Raw genomic sequence first — 18,175 nt, 5'->3', positions numbered from 1 at the left:
ACTTGTCTTATAAGAGCAAAATTAGAACTGATTCACAGACCCATTTACACCATCCAGTAGCCCTATTCAATAAACCTGTAGAAAAGGTAGACTCATGCCAGGTGCCTGCTCCACGTTCTACATGCTCAGTGGAGCGTTGGAGCAGAGCTTATGCACATACAAAGCTCTGGAAGCACAACTGGGGACCTGGTTTTCATGCGGAGTTCCCAGAATTGTAAATTGCTTTGGGAAGCCTCATGGGAAGCAGAGCATACATAAAATAAATAAATAAATGTGCAGATAGAGCCTACGCATGTAAAGCTTGTACGAGGGCAAAATGTAAGAAAGGAGGAAGCAGCCTTGAAGTTAGCAGCACCTGGTCAGCAGAATGAGCAGGCACACAAGCACCTGGTGTCTCCCCCATGACGGTGAGATGCATTACAGTTCTATTGAAATTATAGTAATTATTTCTAAATTAGCATCTATACAGATAAATCACCCTACACACATTTTATGCTAATTGGTGTCCTCTTTTGTCCTTTTTTGGGGGGGAGGGAATGTGCAACTGTGCTGTACAGGGGTATCTAGGCCTGGTTGCTGAAGCAATTCTGAGCATGCCTACTCAGAAGTAAGTCCCACTGAATTGAGGTAAGTGTGTACAGAATTGCATCTTAATTACAGGAGAAACTGCAAGTTTTAATTTGCGGGAGGAAATCTGCATTAAATAATAATCAGTTTGCCGCTGATGAATGATAGATAACATTCATCCTAAACAGCTTTGCAAACAGAGGTCAATCTCAAAATTTAGCAAAAGTACAAAGATGCATATGAAAAAATTCTACAATTTGAATGGTATTACCATCAAAGGATAATTTCAAATGGTTAAACTAGGTAAGTAACTTTGATCACTGAAGGTGAAACCAAATGTGACTGGACAACTGAATGGACTTTTTTATCTGCACCATGAAACAGGGGAATGTGAATATGGGGTGGTGGTGCTGTATAAGTGTGTTTACACAAAAAGGACTTTGTGTAGGTAAAGTGGGGGGTGATGACCCCTCCATTCCTAAGCTCTCTGCACTCTGTTACTTGAAGCACATTTCTCCTAGCCCAGCCTCTGGTCCTCCAGATTATGTATGTAATTATTTGTTGTTGCATTTGTATCCCACCTTTCCTCCAGGGACCTCCAAATGGTGTACAAATATTGTTCTCCCCCTCCCAGTTTTATCCTCACAACAGTCTTATGAGGTAGGTTTGGCTAAGAAACAGTGAGCTTTGTGGCTGAATTGGGATTTGGACCCCGGTCTTCCAGGTCCCAGTCTGACACTCTAACCATTACACCACGCTGGCTCTTTTGTTGTTGGACTGCAATTCCCATCATTCCTCACTACTGGCCATGCTGCTTGGGGATGATGGGAGGTGGGAGTCCAACAACATCCAGAAGGCCACAGTTTCCCGATCCCTGTCCTAACCCAACTCTGATAACAGAAGTGAGCCTGGATTGAGGATACAAATATTTGAAGCCATAGAACACAGTGGCATAGAAGGGGGTTATACACTCATGCACTCCTTTTCATCCCCCATTTTATGTGCAAATGAAACAGGCACGTCAAGAATGGATAGTCATACCTAGTCATATCTAGTTTTGACCCTACTTGCCCAGTTTAACTATTTTATATTATTGTTTGATTGTGATACTTTCTGAAGTTGCATTGCCATTTCATATTTATCTCATTTCTTCTAAGGTGGCTTCTGTTATAGGGTGAATATTGTCCACTATTAGATAGCTTTAAAATAATAATTTCCTAGTACTATTACAGTGAAGAACTGGCAGTGCAGTTACAAAAACAAAGAAATTCTAATGGCCTGTTAAAATTAAAGTTTCATTCCCATTCAAAAGCTGTTTAAAAATGAGGGCCTTCAATACTGTTGTTGTTGTTTTATTCAAACTCTTAATCTTCTATCCTTTTAATATAATTTTGATATAGACATTGTCACTTCAGGCAACAAGAAAAAAAGGTTTCAGTACAACAGAGGCCAGTTTTGTCTAGACATCCATTAAATTCTGGGAACATCTGAGCATTAAACCAGCAGAAAACTTTATACAATACAGATGACTTTATCTAAATTCACTAATAGGCAAAAAACCTTGCGGTTTAAGAACGTACCTATAGCCAACAGATGTTAAAAAGCAGGGAAATTGGGCAGCTATAGTGAATGCACCAGGGGAGCAGGAGACCTGACCTCTTCTCTAAGATATTGTATTGCCCTACAAATTTGTAAAAATGCAAACAATTTGGGTTGGTCTTTCATTTATTTATTGTATTTATATGCCGCCCCATAGCCGAAGCTCTCTGGGCGGTTTACAGTAACTAAAAACATTAAAACAAATATACAAATTTAAAACACATCTTTTAAAAACAATTTAAAACACAATTTAAAATTTAAAACAATTTAAAAACACATGCTAAAATGCCTGGGAGAAGAGGAAAGTCTTGACCTGATGGCAAAAAGATAACAGTGTTGGCGCCAGGCGCACCTCATCAAGGAGGTTGATTCCATAATTTGGGGGCCACCACTGAGAAGGCCCTCTCGCTTGATGCCACACTCCCAGCTTTCCTTGGAGTAGGCACCCAGAGGAGGGCCTTTGATGTTGAGCGTAGTGGGTTTGTACTGGAGAGGTGTTCCATCAGGTATTGTGGTCCCAAGCCGTGTAAGGCTTTATAGGTTAAAACCAGCACCTTGACTCGAGCTTGGAAACAAAGAGGCAGCCAATGTAAGAGGGCCAGAATCGGTTTTATATGTTCGGACTGTCTGGTCCCTGTTACCAATCTGACCACTGCATTTTGCACAAGCTGCAGTTTCTGAACCATCTTCAAAGGCAGCCCCACGTAGAGTACATTGCAGTAATTTAACTTGGAAGTTACCAGAGCATGGATAACTGAAGCCAGGTTATCCCTGTCCAGATAGGGGCACAGCTGGGCCACCAACTGAAGTTGGTAGAAGGCACTCCACCAACCTGTCCAAGCATCTTGTCAACATCCTCAAGCTGTACCAGCTGAAACTCATCCATGAAATCGGGACAAGGCTGTGCTCTGGATACCTTGCTTGATTCACCTGCTATAACACTGGAGTCTGTCCTGGCGGATGCTAAAGAATTTATCCTGGAAGTGCCTAGCAAATTCATTACAGCGGGCCTCAGATGGTTCTACCATGTCCCTGGGGCCAGAGTGTAATAGCTCCTGGACAATTCTGAAGAGCTCCGCTGGGCGGCAGATTGATGATTTGATAGTGGCAGCAAAATATTTTTTTTTGCTGCCCTCACTGCCCCTAAATACAGCTTAACATAGGCACTTACCAGTGTATAATTGCATCCAGTAGGAGTTCGTCTCCATCTGCACTCAAGCCATCTCCTATATTGTTTCATTGCTCTCAGCTCTGGGGTATACCATGGAGCCGTATGAACTCTACACAAGAGAGGGCGCTCAGGAGCAATCATGTCAACCGCCCGGGTCATTTCTGTATTCCACAGTTCAACCAGGGTTTCAACAGGAGAGCCAGTCCTATCAGCCAGAAAACTCCCCAGAGCCCTTTGGAAACCAATCCAATTCATAGTCCAATCCACTTTGTATGTAGCTTGGAAGAATTTGGTAACATGTGCCTCTGAGCATACGGTGAGTGGTGGCAACACCTGCAATCAGGACTGCATCTCCCAAGATGGAAAACTACATTTTTGTATGTTTGTGGGGTTCTTCTTACTTTGCTTCTTTCCTGTGTTATTACTGTTTCTACAGAGAATCTAACCTAGAAAATTATACTTCACTCATTATTCATCCTAGAGAGAGAAGGGGGAGGAGGAAGGGGGAGGAGGGGATGGGAGAGAAGGAGGAGGAAGGGGGGACAAGAGGAGGGAGAGGGATGGGAGGGGGAAGAAATGGGGAGGAGAGAGGCAGAAGGGAGGAGATAGGAGGGAGGAGGAGGGGAGGGCAGGTTTGATCATTTGTATGCTTTTTGAATTCAATGGAATTTAATCCTGTGCAATCATGCTTAGGATAGGTGAAACAGACCTAAGAGAGAGGCAGGGAGGGGGAGGGGGAGGGGAAGAGGGGAGGAAAGGTAGGTGAGGGAGGGAGGGGGAGGGGAGGGGAGAAGGGGAGATGGAAGAGTAGGGGAGGGGGAGGGAGGGGGAGGAGATTGGGTGGGTGGCCAGGCACTGGGCAGAGGGAAAGCCCCTTTCCTTTCCAAAAGGAAAACATTGTTAACAGTTTCATTATTTTTCAGGGGTTCCCCCACCTTTTTATTCCACAGCACACACATGTACTCACCCAGCCAAATTTAAACCAAAGCTGTCCCTGGCCACATCCACATCAGACATTTATTCCACTTTAAACAGGTATGGCTTCTCCCTAAGAATCCTGGGATGTGTAGTTTGTGAAGGGTGCTGAGAATTGTTAGGAGATGCCCTATTCCCCTTACAGAGCTACAGCCACCAGAATTCTCTGGGAAGAGAGGCTGACTGTTAAATCCTCTGGCCACTGGAGCTCTGTCAGGGAGATAGGAGTCTTCTAACACTCAGCACCCTTCACAAACTACACCTTCCAGGATTCTTTGGAGGAAGCCATGGCTGTTTCAAGTGGAATAAATGTCTGGTGTAGGTGTGGCCCCCTGATTAGCCAAGCCAAACAGCTGTTAGTCTGTTTTTTAGAACACTGACAGTTGGTTCTCACTGGGCATACCTGAGCTGTCATAGCCTCTGATATTAATTTTCTTAAATTAATTAAAAACCAGCCAGGCATTTTTCAACTTTTAAACTGCAGATGATGAAGGTCAGAGTATGGGGAAAGTTCATTAATAGGATTACAGGTACATGGGTGATTTTTAATTAATTTCAACAAGTTATGTGAGACCACTGACAAAAAAAAGTCCAACCAGGGTCTGGATTATTTTACTCGTTTTAGAGTTTGAACTGTGGATTCTCTCTGAGTGTTTTGTGTATCACTATGAAAACTTAGAGGGTTGTTGAGCAAGCCTTTTAGAATTCAGGACTATAAGAGCCGCAGAATGGCATGGCAGGTATTTTCAATTTAACATGGTAGAATGTAAAAAATCCATGCTGGTTATAGTATACAGCCACTCTCAAGGCTGTATAACCAGTAGTATGGTGGCAAATTCAGAAGTGCAGGGTCCCTTCATGATTGTTACAGCCATGCCCCTTCCCATCCCCCCTTTTTTGCTGCTGGCTTGAGAATTAGACCCTCATTAATTATTTTTCCAAAACAACAGACTTCCCTAGGAGCCTATCAGCATAAAAGGGAAGAGTGTTAGCTACTAAGAAGAGTCTTCTCAATGGCTGACTCACTTCTTTTCACTCTGATTGGTTCTGATCAGCAGGAAAGGACAAAGACACATGTTAGAAGACACTTTTCAGTGGCTAACTTCTGCTATGATTAGGCTCATAGGATGCTGGAGACATAGAGACCCTGCTAGGACCCTGCTCCCAAAAAAGTAAGGGGTCTAAGACTCCCCCAAGTCCCTGGACAACTATACCCCTGTGTATAACTACTTTGAAATTCTAAATTACTTTGTAATACATAGCATATTGTTGATCAGCAAGAGAAGGAGAAGCCTTTCTGATACTATTTTGCCATGCAAGGTAATGTTTTCCTAATTATCCTCCCACAGATGAGGTCACACAGTGTGTTTCTGCATGAGATGCTGTTCCTGACATGCCTCCTGATTGGGTGGAGGCTAACTCAAAACACTGGAATCACACAGAGAAGCAGCAGCAGCAGATAGGAGTGTGCATTGGAGGAATCAGGGAAGATTCTCATGTTTCCACATCAAATCGTGCAGTTAACGAGGTACCTCAAGGCAGATCAGGGACTCCTAAAATTTCCAAGTCACTCTATGGTCTTGGCTGTGCAAAAACTGCACAACCATTTTCCCCCCTGAGACTCAAAACCAAATTGTAACTTTAAAGTTGACAATGGGGACATTGAACTTGTCAAGGATTATCAATACCCAAAATGGAGACAATAGTCAAGAAATTAAAAGAAGGCTAGGACTGGGGAGGGCAGCTATGAGAGAACTAGAAAAAGTCCTGAAATGCAAAGATGTATCACTGAACACTAAAGTCAGGATCATTCAGACCATGGTATTCCCGATCTCTATGTATGGATGTGAAAGTTGGACAGTGAAAAAAGCAGATAAGAGAAAAATCCACTCATTTGAAATGTGGTGTTGGAGGAGAGCTTTGTGGATACCATGGACTGCGAAAAAGACAAATAATTGGGTCACAGAACAAATTAAACCAGAACTATCATTAGAAGCTAAAATGATGAAACTGAGGTTATCATACTTTGGACACATCATGAGAAGACATGATTCACTAGAAAAGACAATAATGCTGGGAGAAACAGAAGGGAGTAGAAAAAGAGGAAGGCCAAACAAGGCCATAAAGGAAGCCACAGACCTGAACCTGGCGAGTTAAGCAGCAGAGCGAGTTCGGCAGCAGGGCGAGGAGGCCAGGGCCCCCCACTCTGCCCGTCTGTTCCCTGACCTCAACTAAACCGCAGTCTCCAACCCATTGATGTAATAAACCTTAAACAAAACTATGCAGGTAAGAAGCCAGCAGGGGTGTGGGGGCTTTCCAGTGTTTTGCACCGCCTGCAGCATGTACGACTATCTGCCTGTTGGACAGAAGTCGTGGGTGTGCTCTCGGTGCAATGAGCTCCTGGCTCTCCGGGAACGACTTCATTTCCTTGAGGCCAAGGTGGCGGACCTGGAAAAGCTGAGAGAGGCAGAGAGGTGTGTGGAGGAGGCCTTCAGGGACGTTATAGCTGTGTCCCACTCCAACGATGATAGCTCTCCTGCTATCATGGACAACGATGGTCTCGGGGAAGGAGAGCATCCAGCTGAGGAAGAGGGAAACGATCCCTTAGAAGGGACCCATTCCTTGGGGGATGAGCAGCTATCCTCTCGTGCCGAGGATATATCTCCAGGGGGTGGAGGGATCCTTGTAGTGGGTGATTCGATCATTAGGAACATAGACAGTGGGGTGTGTGATGGGCGTGTAGACCGCAAGGTGTTTTGCCTGCCTGGTGCGAAGGTTGCGGATATCGCCCGTCGTTTAGATAGTTTGGTAGACAGTGCTGGGAAGGAGTCAGTGGTCGTGGTGCACGTTGGCACTAACGACATGGGGAAATGCAGCCGTGAGGTCCTGGAAGCAAAATTTAGGTTGCTAGGTAGGATGCTGAAAGCCAGGACCTCCAAGGTGGCTTTCTCTGAAATGCTACCGGTTCCACGCGCAGGCCCAGCCAGACAGGCCCAGCTTCGCAGTCTCAATGCATGGATGAGACGATGGTGTCGGGTGGAAGGGTTCGGATTTGTTAGGCACTGGGGAACATTTTGGGACAAGCCGGGCCTGTACAAAAGGGACGGGCTCCACTTGAACCAGAATGGAACCAGACTGCTGGCAATTAAAATTAAAAAGGTAGCAGAGCAGCTTTTAAACTGACTGAGGGGGGAAACCCGACAGGAGCTGAGAAAGGTCCGGTTCGGAATAAACCTCCCCCCTGGGATAAAAACCAAAGAAATGATGAAATTTTAAAAGGGGTAGGCCTAGAAGTAGGCATTGTGAGAGCAGGGGCACAGGATATAAATTCAGAAGAGCAAAATTACCACAGGCCTAACCACAAGTGCCAAAGACACTTGAAGAGAGACACTGCTTACAAGTGCCTGTACGCTAATGCTAGGAGCCTCCGAACCAAGATGGGAGAACTGGAGTGCTTGGTCTTAGAGAAGAGCATTGATATAGTGAGCATAACCGAGACCTGGTGGAATGGAGAAAACCAGTGGGATACGGTTATCCCTGGATATAAACTATATCGGAAGGACAGGGAAGGACGTATTGGTGGCGGAGTCGCTCTATACGTGAAAGAAGGCATTGAATCCAGCAAGCTCGAAACCCCAAAAGAGGCAGACTCCTCCACAGAATCGTTGTGGGTGGTGATACCGTGCCCCAGGAGGGACTTAATACTGGGAACGATCTATCGTCCCCCTGATCAAAATGCTCAGGGAGACCTTGAGATGAGATATGAAATTGAGGAAGCATCCAAACTAGGAAAGGTGGTAGTAATGGGTGACTTCAACTACCCAGACATAGACTGGCTGCATATGTGTTCCAGTCATGACAAAGAAGCAACGTTTCTAGATATTCTAAATGACTATTCCCTAGATCAGTTGGTCATGGAACCGACCAGAGGGACGGCAACCCTGGACTTAATCCTCAGTGGGGACCGGGACCTGGTGCGAGATGTAAGTGTTGTTGAACCGATTGGGAGCAGTGACCACAGTGCTATTAAATTAAACATACATGTAACTGGCCAATTGCCACGAAAATCCAACACGGTCACATTTGACTTCAAAAGAGGAAACTTCACAAAAATGAGGGGATTGGTAAAAAGAAAGCTGAAAAACAAAGTCCAGAGGGTCACATCACTCGAAAATGCTTGGAAGTTGTTTAAAAACACTGTATTAGAAGCTCAACTGGAGTGCATACCGCAGATCAGAAAAGGTACCGCCAGGGCCAAGAAGATGCCAGCATGGTTAACGAGCAAAGTCAAGGAAGCTCTTAGAGGCAAAAAGTCTTCCTTCAGAAAATGGAAGTCTTGTCCAAATGAAGAAAATAAAAAAGAACACAAACTCTGGCAAAAGAAATGCAAGAAGACAATAAGGGATGCTAAAAAAGAATTTGAGGAGCACATTGCTAAGAACATAAAAACCAACAACAAAAAATTCTATAAATACATTCAAAGCAGGAGACCATCTAGGGAGACAATTGGACCCTTGGATGATAAGGGAGTCAAAAGTGTACTAAAGAACGATAAGGAGATTGCAGAGAAGCTAAATGAATTCTTTGCATCTGTCTTCACAGTGGAAGATATAGGGCAGATCCCTGAACCTGAACTAACATTTGCAGGAAGGGATTCTGAGGAACTAAGACAAATAGTGGTAACGAGAGAGGAAGTTCTAAGCTTAATGGAGAATATAAAAACTGACAAATCACCGGGCCCGGATGGCATCCACCCGAGAGTTCTCAAAGAACTCAAAGGTGAAATTGCTGATCTGCTAACTAAAATATGTAACTTGTCCCTCGGGTCCTCCTCCGTGCCTGAGGACTGGAAAGTGGCAAATGTAACGCCAATCTTCAAAAAGGGATCCAGAGGGGATCCCGGAAATTACAGGCCAGTTAGCTTAACTTCTGTCCCTGGAAAACTGGTAGAAAGTATTATTAAAGCTAGATTAACTAAGCACATAGAAGAACAAGCCTTGCTGAAGCAGAGCCAGCATGGCTTCTGCAAGGGAAAGTCCTGTCTCAGTAACCTATTAGAATTCTTTGAGAGTGTCAACAAGCATATAGATAGAGGTGATCCAGTGGACATAGTGTACTTAGACTTTCAAAAAGCGTTTGACAAGGTACCTCACCAAAGGCTTCTGAGGAAGCTTAGCAGTCATGGAATAAGAGGAGAGGTCCTCTTGTGGATAAGGAATTGGTTAAGAAGCAGAAAGCAGAGAGTAGGAATAAACGGACAGTTCTCCCAATGGAGGGCTGTAGAAAGTGGAGTCCCTCAAGGATCGGTATTGGGACCTGTACTTTTCAACTTGTTCATTAATGACCTAGAATTAGGAGTGAGCAGTGAAGTGGCCAAGTTTGCTGACGACACTAAATTGTTCAGGGTTGTTAAAACAAAAAGGGATTGCGAAGAGCTCCAAAAAGATCTCTCCAAACTGAGTGAATGGGCGGAAAAATGGCAAATGCAATTCAATATAAACAAGTGTAAAATTATGCATATTGGAGCAAAAAATCTGAATTTCACATATACGCTCATGGGGTCTGAACTGGCGGTGACCGACCAGGAGAGAGACCTCGGGTTGTGGTGGACAGCACGATGAAAATGTCGACCCAGTGTGCGGCAGTTGTGAAAAAGGCAAATTCCATGCTAGCAATAATTAGGAAAGGTATTGAAAATAAAACAGCCGATATCATAATGCCATTGTATAAATCTATGGTGCGGCCGCATTTGGAATACTGTGTACAGTTCTGGTCGCCTCATCTCAGAAAGGATATTATAGAGTTGGAAAAGGTTCAGAAGAGGGCAACCAGAATGATCAAGGGGATGGAGCGACTCCCTTACGAGGAAAGGTTGCAGCATTTGGGGCTTTTTAGTTTAGAGAAAAGGCGGGTCAGAGGAGACATGATAGAAGTGTATAAAATTATGCATGGCATTGAGAAAGTGGATAGAGAAAAGTTCTTCTCCCTCTCTCATAATACTAGAACTCGTGGACATTCAAAGAAGCTGAATGTTGGAAGATTCAGGGCAGACAAAAGGAAGTACTTCTTTACTCAGCGCATAGTTAAACTATGGAATTTGCTCCCACAAGATGCAGTAATGGCCACCAGCTTGGACGGCTTTAAAAGAAGATTAGACAAATTCATGGAGGACAGGGCTATCAATGGCTACTAGCCATGATGGCTGTGCTCTGCCACCCTAGTCAGAGGCAGCATGCTTCTGAAAACCAGTTGCCGGAAGCCTCAGGAGGGGAGAGTGTTCTTGCACTCGGGTCCTGCTTGCGGGCTTCCCCCAGGCACCTGGTAGGCCACTGTGAGAACAGGATGCTGGACTAGAGGGGCCACTGGCCTGATCCAGCAGGCTCTTCTTATGTTCTTATGTTCTTAACTTACAAGATCTGAACAGGGTGGTTTATAACAGATGCTATTGGAGGTCGCTGATTCATAGGGTCGCCATAACTCAAAATAGACTTGAAGGCACATAATCTTCAACAACACATAACAATAATAACAATAAGCACATAACAACAAGGAGAGGGGATGAAGAGGTGGAGAGGCTCTTTTATTTTGACAGGTCTATCTTTTAATCACAGTGAATTATTTTCTTAAGGCACTACAATCACAGTGATTTGGTGGACAGATTAAATACTGTGAGTGTTTTTCATGTGAATCTATGCCTTCCCTTATGCAAATTTGTGGAGAGATCTCCATTGTAGGTCCCCAAATACATGGGTTATAAGTCCACCACACATCAATGACCCTTGGGGTAACAGAGTCCTTGCTGTGTGCATGTGTGACATTTTCCCTAACCTGGTCTTTCCTGGGGATCCAAGCTATTTTTATTTAAAAAAAACCCCTCTGATTCCTGTTGTACACCCCCTTGTGGGAGAACCACTGCAGCTATCATTCTGAAATTTGGCAGGCTTTGTCTCTTAAAAGGGTGACCATGCCTGCAAACTGTATCCAATTCTGGCAGAAAAAGAAAATGTTAAAGATTTTTCCTTTGTTTTAAAAATCCAGCTGTAAAGGTATCCTGTATGAAAACCCCCGAAATTGTCTGCCTACAATCTGGCAGGTTTATTCTACACTGGAAGGAGTACAACTTGTCATCTGCTTCCATGAAAAGGAAAATTTGCCATCATTTTTAGATTCCTCATTATTGGAAGTTGGAAATGGAGCTGTATTTTTGACAGATCCAATTCAGTCCCAAATAAAAGTCAAATTGGAAACACACAGAGCTGCACTGAAACAGATCAGGCTGTTTCCCAGTGCTACAGATAAAAGCCAAATCTTGTGGCAGCTGAACAGCCCTGTGGCATACATTTTCCCCTGCCATTCCTGCAAGGATCTCAGAATGCCCTTGCTTCCCAGTTTATCTTCATGGCAATTGCTGAAGTAGACTAAGAACACAGAAAGCTGCCTTACATTAAATCAGATCATTGATCCATCTAGCCCAATATTATCTTCATGAGAGGTGGGGAACCTGCGGCTCTCCAGATTTTGTTGGATTCCACCTCCCATTAGCGCCAGCCAGCATGCCCAGTGGTCAGGAATGATGGGAGGTGGAGTCTGGCAACATCTGGAGGGCCACAGATTTCCCATCCCTTGTCTACAGTGACTGACAGCAGCTGTCCAGGGTTTCAGAGGGGAAATCCTACTTGGTGATACTGGAGTTGAACTTGGGACCTTCCGCAGCCCTGCCCTGTTACACAGAATGTGAGACGGCGATTGACTGAAGGTTATTCAATGAGCTTCATGGCTGAGCTTGTAGTATCTGAACCTGGATCTTTTTGCTCTAAGTCCAGCACTCTAGCCACTATATACTCCACTATATGCTACTTGTCGTCTTAGTTTCATATTAGGTATGTAAGTACAATTTCCCAAGTAAAATGTGCAAACCTGCTCCTTATCGCTCTGTGTGACATTTTATGTCTTTGGCGGCAGGTGGGTTATATTTTCCTAACCATATGTAATCGAAGGGTGGGTCAGAACAATTTAAAATACAACTTTTAAAAAACACCTTAAAACAAATTACATTAGATTAAATAAGGTGACTATCCCTTTTCATCTTGACCTTTGCCACTCTTGTGAATATATAAAACGGCCTTGTAGTATTGGTTCACATCTGAGATCATTTTTTTCTCTTTTGCGTGCATTGTGCTTCTGAGCCCTGTCCCTTCCCTCCTGGGGAACACTCTCTTGGTGTTGGCTTCTTTTCATTTGCCCCATTATGGCTGAATAATAACATCTGCATTGCCAAAATGACCAAATCTTGGCAAGCCATGCTGAATGTTGTACTCTCGTTTCAGTGGCTGGCTCTCACTACCTTCTTCTGATCTAGTTGAAAGTGTCCAGTTCATAATACTTCACTATTCTGCACCTAGCGGCATTCTCCTCCCCCTCCTTCCCAAACTGTAGACACATTTGTTTTCCCTGTTCAAAGACCAATGCACACTGCAAAGGTAGAGATCGTGGGATTTCTCAATCTGATGGAAACACAGCTTTCCAGTGTACTACCTTTCCCTCCAGCTGTGCCTTTTGCTTCTGGAGGCTGCTTGTTAGCTGCCCTCTCTGGAAGCCTAGTTACTGTGTCCACGAATAAGATAAGAAAAATGATGTTTGTCTTCTGCAGATCAATAGGCCAACTCACTTGACAACACCGAGTTGCCAGAGACACTTCTAACAAAGTTGCATTGAAACGGTCAAGAACTATAAGCGTGGGAACAAGTCAAAAAGCAGGCCTCAGCTTCATCTTATGTGACCTGAAGATCACAACCACACCATACACATATAGCACTCTTATACCATTTTAACAGTCAAGGCTTTCACCAAAGCATCCAGAGAACTACAGGTTGTTAAGGGGGTTGGGAACTGAGACTGTGTTAGGGGTCTCCTAACAACTCTCAGCAGCCGTAACAATCTACCATTCCCTGGATACTCTGGGGAAAGCTGTGACTGTTAAAAGGGTATAAGTGCTTTAAATATATGGGGTGGCTGTGACCTGAGCATGGAACAAAATGTACTGCAAGCTGCAGTTTCTGAACACTTCAGAAAAGGGATACCATGATGAGTAGATTTCCCCCACCCCTATAAGGTCTCAGTAAATTTCAATAAATGTTCCTTGGGCCTGAATAGAAATTACTCCCCCTCCCCCACAACCCACTCAGGTTTCTTTCTAGAGTGAAACTGGATGTGAGCCTCAGGTCCATGCACTTGCCTCCCCCTCTGCCCCACAGCTGTTCCCCTCATGGCAGAGAAAAAAGAAGACATGCTGTCAGCCAGACCTCCTACCTGATTTATAGTATGCCAGTAGCTCCAACATGCAAATAACACCTCTGAATCTGTGAGAGAGGATTAGAGGTAACAGCCCCTAGGTCACGGAACCATAATATAATATAATATAATATAATATAATATAATATAATATAATATAATATAATATAATATAATATAATATAAATCCTTCCAGGGATCCAGAGCAAGCTTGGGTGAAGTTCTGTTTGTTGTTTTTAAAGCTGTCTATATGTATGTATGTGTGTGTGCACATATGCATCTACACTCACACACATGGGTATGTAATGTAAGTTGTCACGAGGCAAGTATTCAGGATTGTACACAATCAAAAATATAGCCTGGCTTTTTGAGGTACCGTATGTGATGAGGCAAAGAGGTTGATGGGCACTACATCAGTAACAAACATTGTTCTCCAAGTGCTGTTCAACCCTTCTTGTAAAAGCCAAGTGAGGTCTGAACATGCTCAGTGGGCACAGAATGCTGACTGTCTATTGGGAGCAAAAATATGGAAAACTGAGGGGCACGGGGAATGGAATGTCATATGCTGAAAGAAGACATGGCTATCTGGAACACTGAACAGGAGTGCTCCATGCTGCAGTGTTTTATTGCTGCTCTCACTTGTAGTTACATTTTTCATTTGGCTACCCATGATACTACAGGTTTACAATGAAGTAATCCACAGCACACAGAGGCAACATTAAGACAAAATATACGATCTCTCTCCTTACATACATATACATACAGCCCTCTAAGTTGTGTGTAGTTTTTCTTCCAATTGCATGGTATAAATCACATAAATATCTTTATTCTTTCAGTACTTGCTCTCAAAGGTATAATATAAATCATCCTCAAAAAGGTGACCCTGGGAAAAAACACTCATAATTCAATCGGACAAGAAAATTATTTGGCTTAAACAGACTGGCTTTAGGCATTATGGCCCATTGCAACAATCTGCTTAGATCGTTCTCGCAACACAACCCCTTGCATTCTCTTGATCCTCTTGTTTTTCAGTTGCAAGTATGTCTTCTGCTACTACCCCATTCTCATTAAACGGTGAACTGTGTGTGGGCAATTGTTTCGTGTAATTTGTATTTAGTTTATCTTTTTCAGATCTAAAGAAGACCTCCGTGAGGCCAGAGCTAATCCGCCATGATTAAAAGATACTACATGTTACCTAGCATTCCCTGCTTTTAAACTATAGGGTGCTGAAAACTACGCAAAGCATAAACTTTGGAAAGCCAGAAGAGGTGCCTGCTTGCTAACCAGACAGCTATGGCTGTACAAACAAAATGCGAGTATTATTTTATTTTAGAAAGTAGTTGCTTTGTAAGTGAAACATTCAGACACGTAATAATTAGCTGCCACAAGTTGTGCTTTAACAGATCTGAAGTGAATTGGTGGGTTGGGGGGGGGGATGACTCCTGTTTTACGTCTTTCTCATTTCTTTATAAACAAAAGCAACCGATTTCTCTCTGGTGGCTGTTTGGTTTTCCTAGCTTCCCTAAAATACTGGATACAGCATCTACATTTGATGTCTAACACTCTCAATGAAAAAGCTAGAGAAGGCAAAGCTTGTAAACTGGTTAAGCGACAAGAAGACAGCTTTCTAGCAGTTGTCACTGCCTTGTCTATTACGCCACTTGACGGCATCTTTCAAATACTAAAAATCAACATCCTCCTGCTGCTGCTAACAACTTATTACCAGCACAGGGGAAATTGTATGGTAAATACACCGTTGCAGAACGATCCCTTATACATCCTGTGAGCTGCAGACTCTAGAAACTGAATCTTGACATTTCAAATGCTTCTCTTGTTCAGAATGAGCTGAGATTAGGACCCTTGCTACAAATTGAAATAACAGGCAGTAGGAAGATAAAAAAATCTACCACCTATTTTTAACAGGATATCAAGAGTAGAAACAGAGTGAATAAAATTATACCTGAGCAGTTTCAGAGATCACCACCTGGAAGGGTTCTCCTTGATTATGCTGAATTTGCGACGCGTCACTCTAGTTATTCTCTAATCTTCATATCAAACTCCAAAGGTTCAACAAACCCCAGGTTGGTTTACAGTTCTGTAGGTTAAACTTTAACAGGCCCTATCTCTCTGCTCCATGCAGCCCTTTGACCAGATAGCTAGGTCATTGCAGCTCACTGTCTACACAGTGTTTACAAAATGCACAAGACAAAAGTCAATAGTGAACCTGAATAAATATGCATGAGGTGAGAAGGATATCATTCAAAAATTGGTCTGCTAGATTAGCTGAGAAAATGTTATTTGGTGTACAGAATTTTTAACCCAAGCTGGTTGACCTGATTATCACTCAGCTGAATGTTCTGTGAATTATCATTGGAACTTCCAGCAAGTTTTGATTGTTGGCTTGGGTTTGTATGATGTCTATTTTTTAAAGTCATTTTTGTCCGAGGTAATCATCTGTAGCATTATATTTACTTGTAGGTTATATGATCAGACAGCAAGGTTTTTCCATGTTGCTTGGTAAGAACCTGTGCTATAAACAGAGTGCATAATCTTAGGAAAAATGAACGGGGGTGCTTTCAGACAGCAATTTATTCCTTTTCCTTAACAGTTCCTTACCTCATAATGTTCACCTTTTTTTTAATCTTTCACATGACATAATGGACAGTTCTGGATATCTAAAGGAATATAGTGGAAGTTTAGCATTTTATTTCCATGATAAATGATTCCAGAAATATTATGTTTAAAATCCAACAAATTGCAGGAGTCGGACGCTGTCATTTCCCCATGATCACGGTACTGCCACTCACATGATCAGCCCAGGTACCACATCCCAGCATGCAATTCACTCCAACCTTTTTTTTTTAATCTCATGAAAATTGTGTCAGTATTCCAGCATAGGTGTGGGTAGCAGTTCCCACCACAAACATCACACAAAAATGTCAGAAGCTAAAGGGAGAGGAGTCACATGGTGATGTAACGAGATTTTAAACCTTCTCCAGATATACACCAGTATAAATAAATAAATACATAAAGCTCCCGCACACTTGTGCAGGGAATCATGGGGGAACTACAGTGCACATGTGTATAATAGGTGAGCAAGTCATTGTTTGCTGCAATGTCAATGTACTGCCTTCAAGTCGATTCTGACTTATGGTGACCCTATGAATAGGGTTTTCATGAGGCTGAGAGGCAGTGACTGGCCCAAGGTCACCCAGTCAGCTTCATGGCTATGTAGGGATTCGAACCCTGGTCTCCCAGGTCGTACTCCAACACCTTAACCACTACACCACGCTGGCTCTCCAAATTGTTTGCTGCAAAAATATGAAAGACATTTGCTCGACATGGTGGTATATCAGTTGAAAACCATGATTCCTTAACTCAGCAGATACTGCAGTGTGAAAAGAATTTTAGGAATCGGGACAGATGTGCTACCATTATGATTCATAAAATGCAATAAATCTGAATGCAGCCTGGATCTCACTAGAATGAAGTTATGTACCTTTTATACCAATTTTAAAATTTGCTTGTTATACCAAGCAATACAATGCAACTAATAGCATAAAGCACCTGTACCTATAATTTTAAAATAAAGCATAAAAATGCTTTTCTTTATTGTAGTGGATTGCAAAATTTCTGCTTTTTAAAAACACATTTGTTATTTAAGGAACAAAGAAACAATCCAAGACAACTATGCTTAGCAATAGGGTTTTTCCTCAGTTTCTTTACAAACACAAGGGGAAAATATTCCATCAAAACTACAAATCCAAAAGACCTAACAACCCAAACCCATATATCTGAATTATGAAGATGACATAACATTCTATTGACTACAGTGACTGGGGATAATCACACAGCTACCTTTGCCTTGTGAGATGCGGACTACAGTAATGCAACTTTTTGTCCTCTGGATACTTGGTACCACATTTCAATTCTTGGAAAGTGGGTTGAGTAGTCAGGTGGTAAAACTGGGATCTGAACATAAAATGAAGGGATCACATGACCACTTTGTCAGCATGTTCAGAGGAAAAAGTTCAGCTTCTGTTTACTCAATTCTCATCTTGGCACCAATTTATTACTGCATTTTATGATGTAGCAAAATACACACAGACATTAAGGCACATCAGACGTAAGAGAGCGGGGAAATGCATACATAAATAAATTATTAATTAGTATGTCTGTATCATGGAATCAAGCGCTATTTCTAGACATGAAGAACAACACACAGCATTGTCTCTCTTTCATTTGTTTAAGAGAAACAGGCTATTTTTGTAGGAAGATTAGATAATGGAAACTCCAAGTGAGCAACATCTATTTTTGTCTTAAGAAGAGAATCTAGTTTCTTTTGTTCATGGCTCACATTGTGTTTTGTAAACAGGACACAATGCTAATTGGTAAACAGGGCACAGTGTTAATGAATTCATGCCTAGAACAAGATAACAGATTCTCAAACTTTGTCACAGTAGTCTTTATGAAGATGAGCTTCTGGAGGCTCACAGTGCAATCCTATGAAAGGTTTCTTTGAAGTAAGTCTCACTGATTTTAGTGCAGTTTATTCCCAGGTTACTGTACATA

The 18,175-nt window shown here is 42.7% G+C and overlaps 1 protein-coding gene across 4 annotated transcripts in view; it reads right to left on the bottom strand.

Annotated features, from left to right (window-relative positions):
* The window catches only part of A1CF (APOBEC1 complementation factor), a 59,464-nt gene extending 43,837 nt beyond the window's left edge, over positions 1-15,627 (bottom strand). For 2 of the 4 annotated variants that reach the window (XR_009763970.1, XM_061635373.1), the window contains exon 1: positions 13,622-13,657. The gene's annotated coding sequence lies outside the window, so the exon portion shown is untranslated. Of the gene's footprint in view, positions 1-13,621; positions 13,658-15,563 lie in introns of those variants that run through there. The other 2 variants (XM_061635375.1, XM_061635376.1) reach the window with 2 other exon arrangements.
* Between the last annotated feature and the right edge of the window lie 2,548 nt (positions 15,628-18,175).

Source organism: Rhineura floridana, chromosome 7 (genome assembly GCF_030035675.1).
Source record: "Rhineura floridana isolate rRhiFlo1 chromosome 7, rRhiFlo1.hap2, whole genome shotgun sequence".
Taxonomy (NCBI): Eukaryota; Metazoa; Chordata; class Lepidosauria; order Squamata; family Rhineuridae; genus Rhineura; species Rhineura floridana.
The sequence above is the reverse complement of the archived record's forward strand: the minus strand, read 5'-3'. Positions and strand labels throughout refer to the sequence as shown.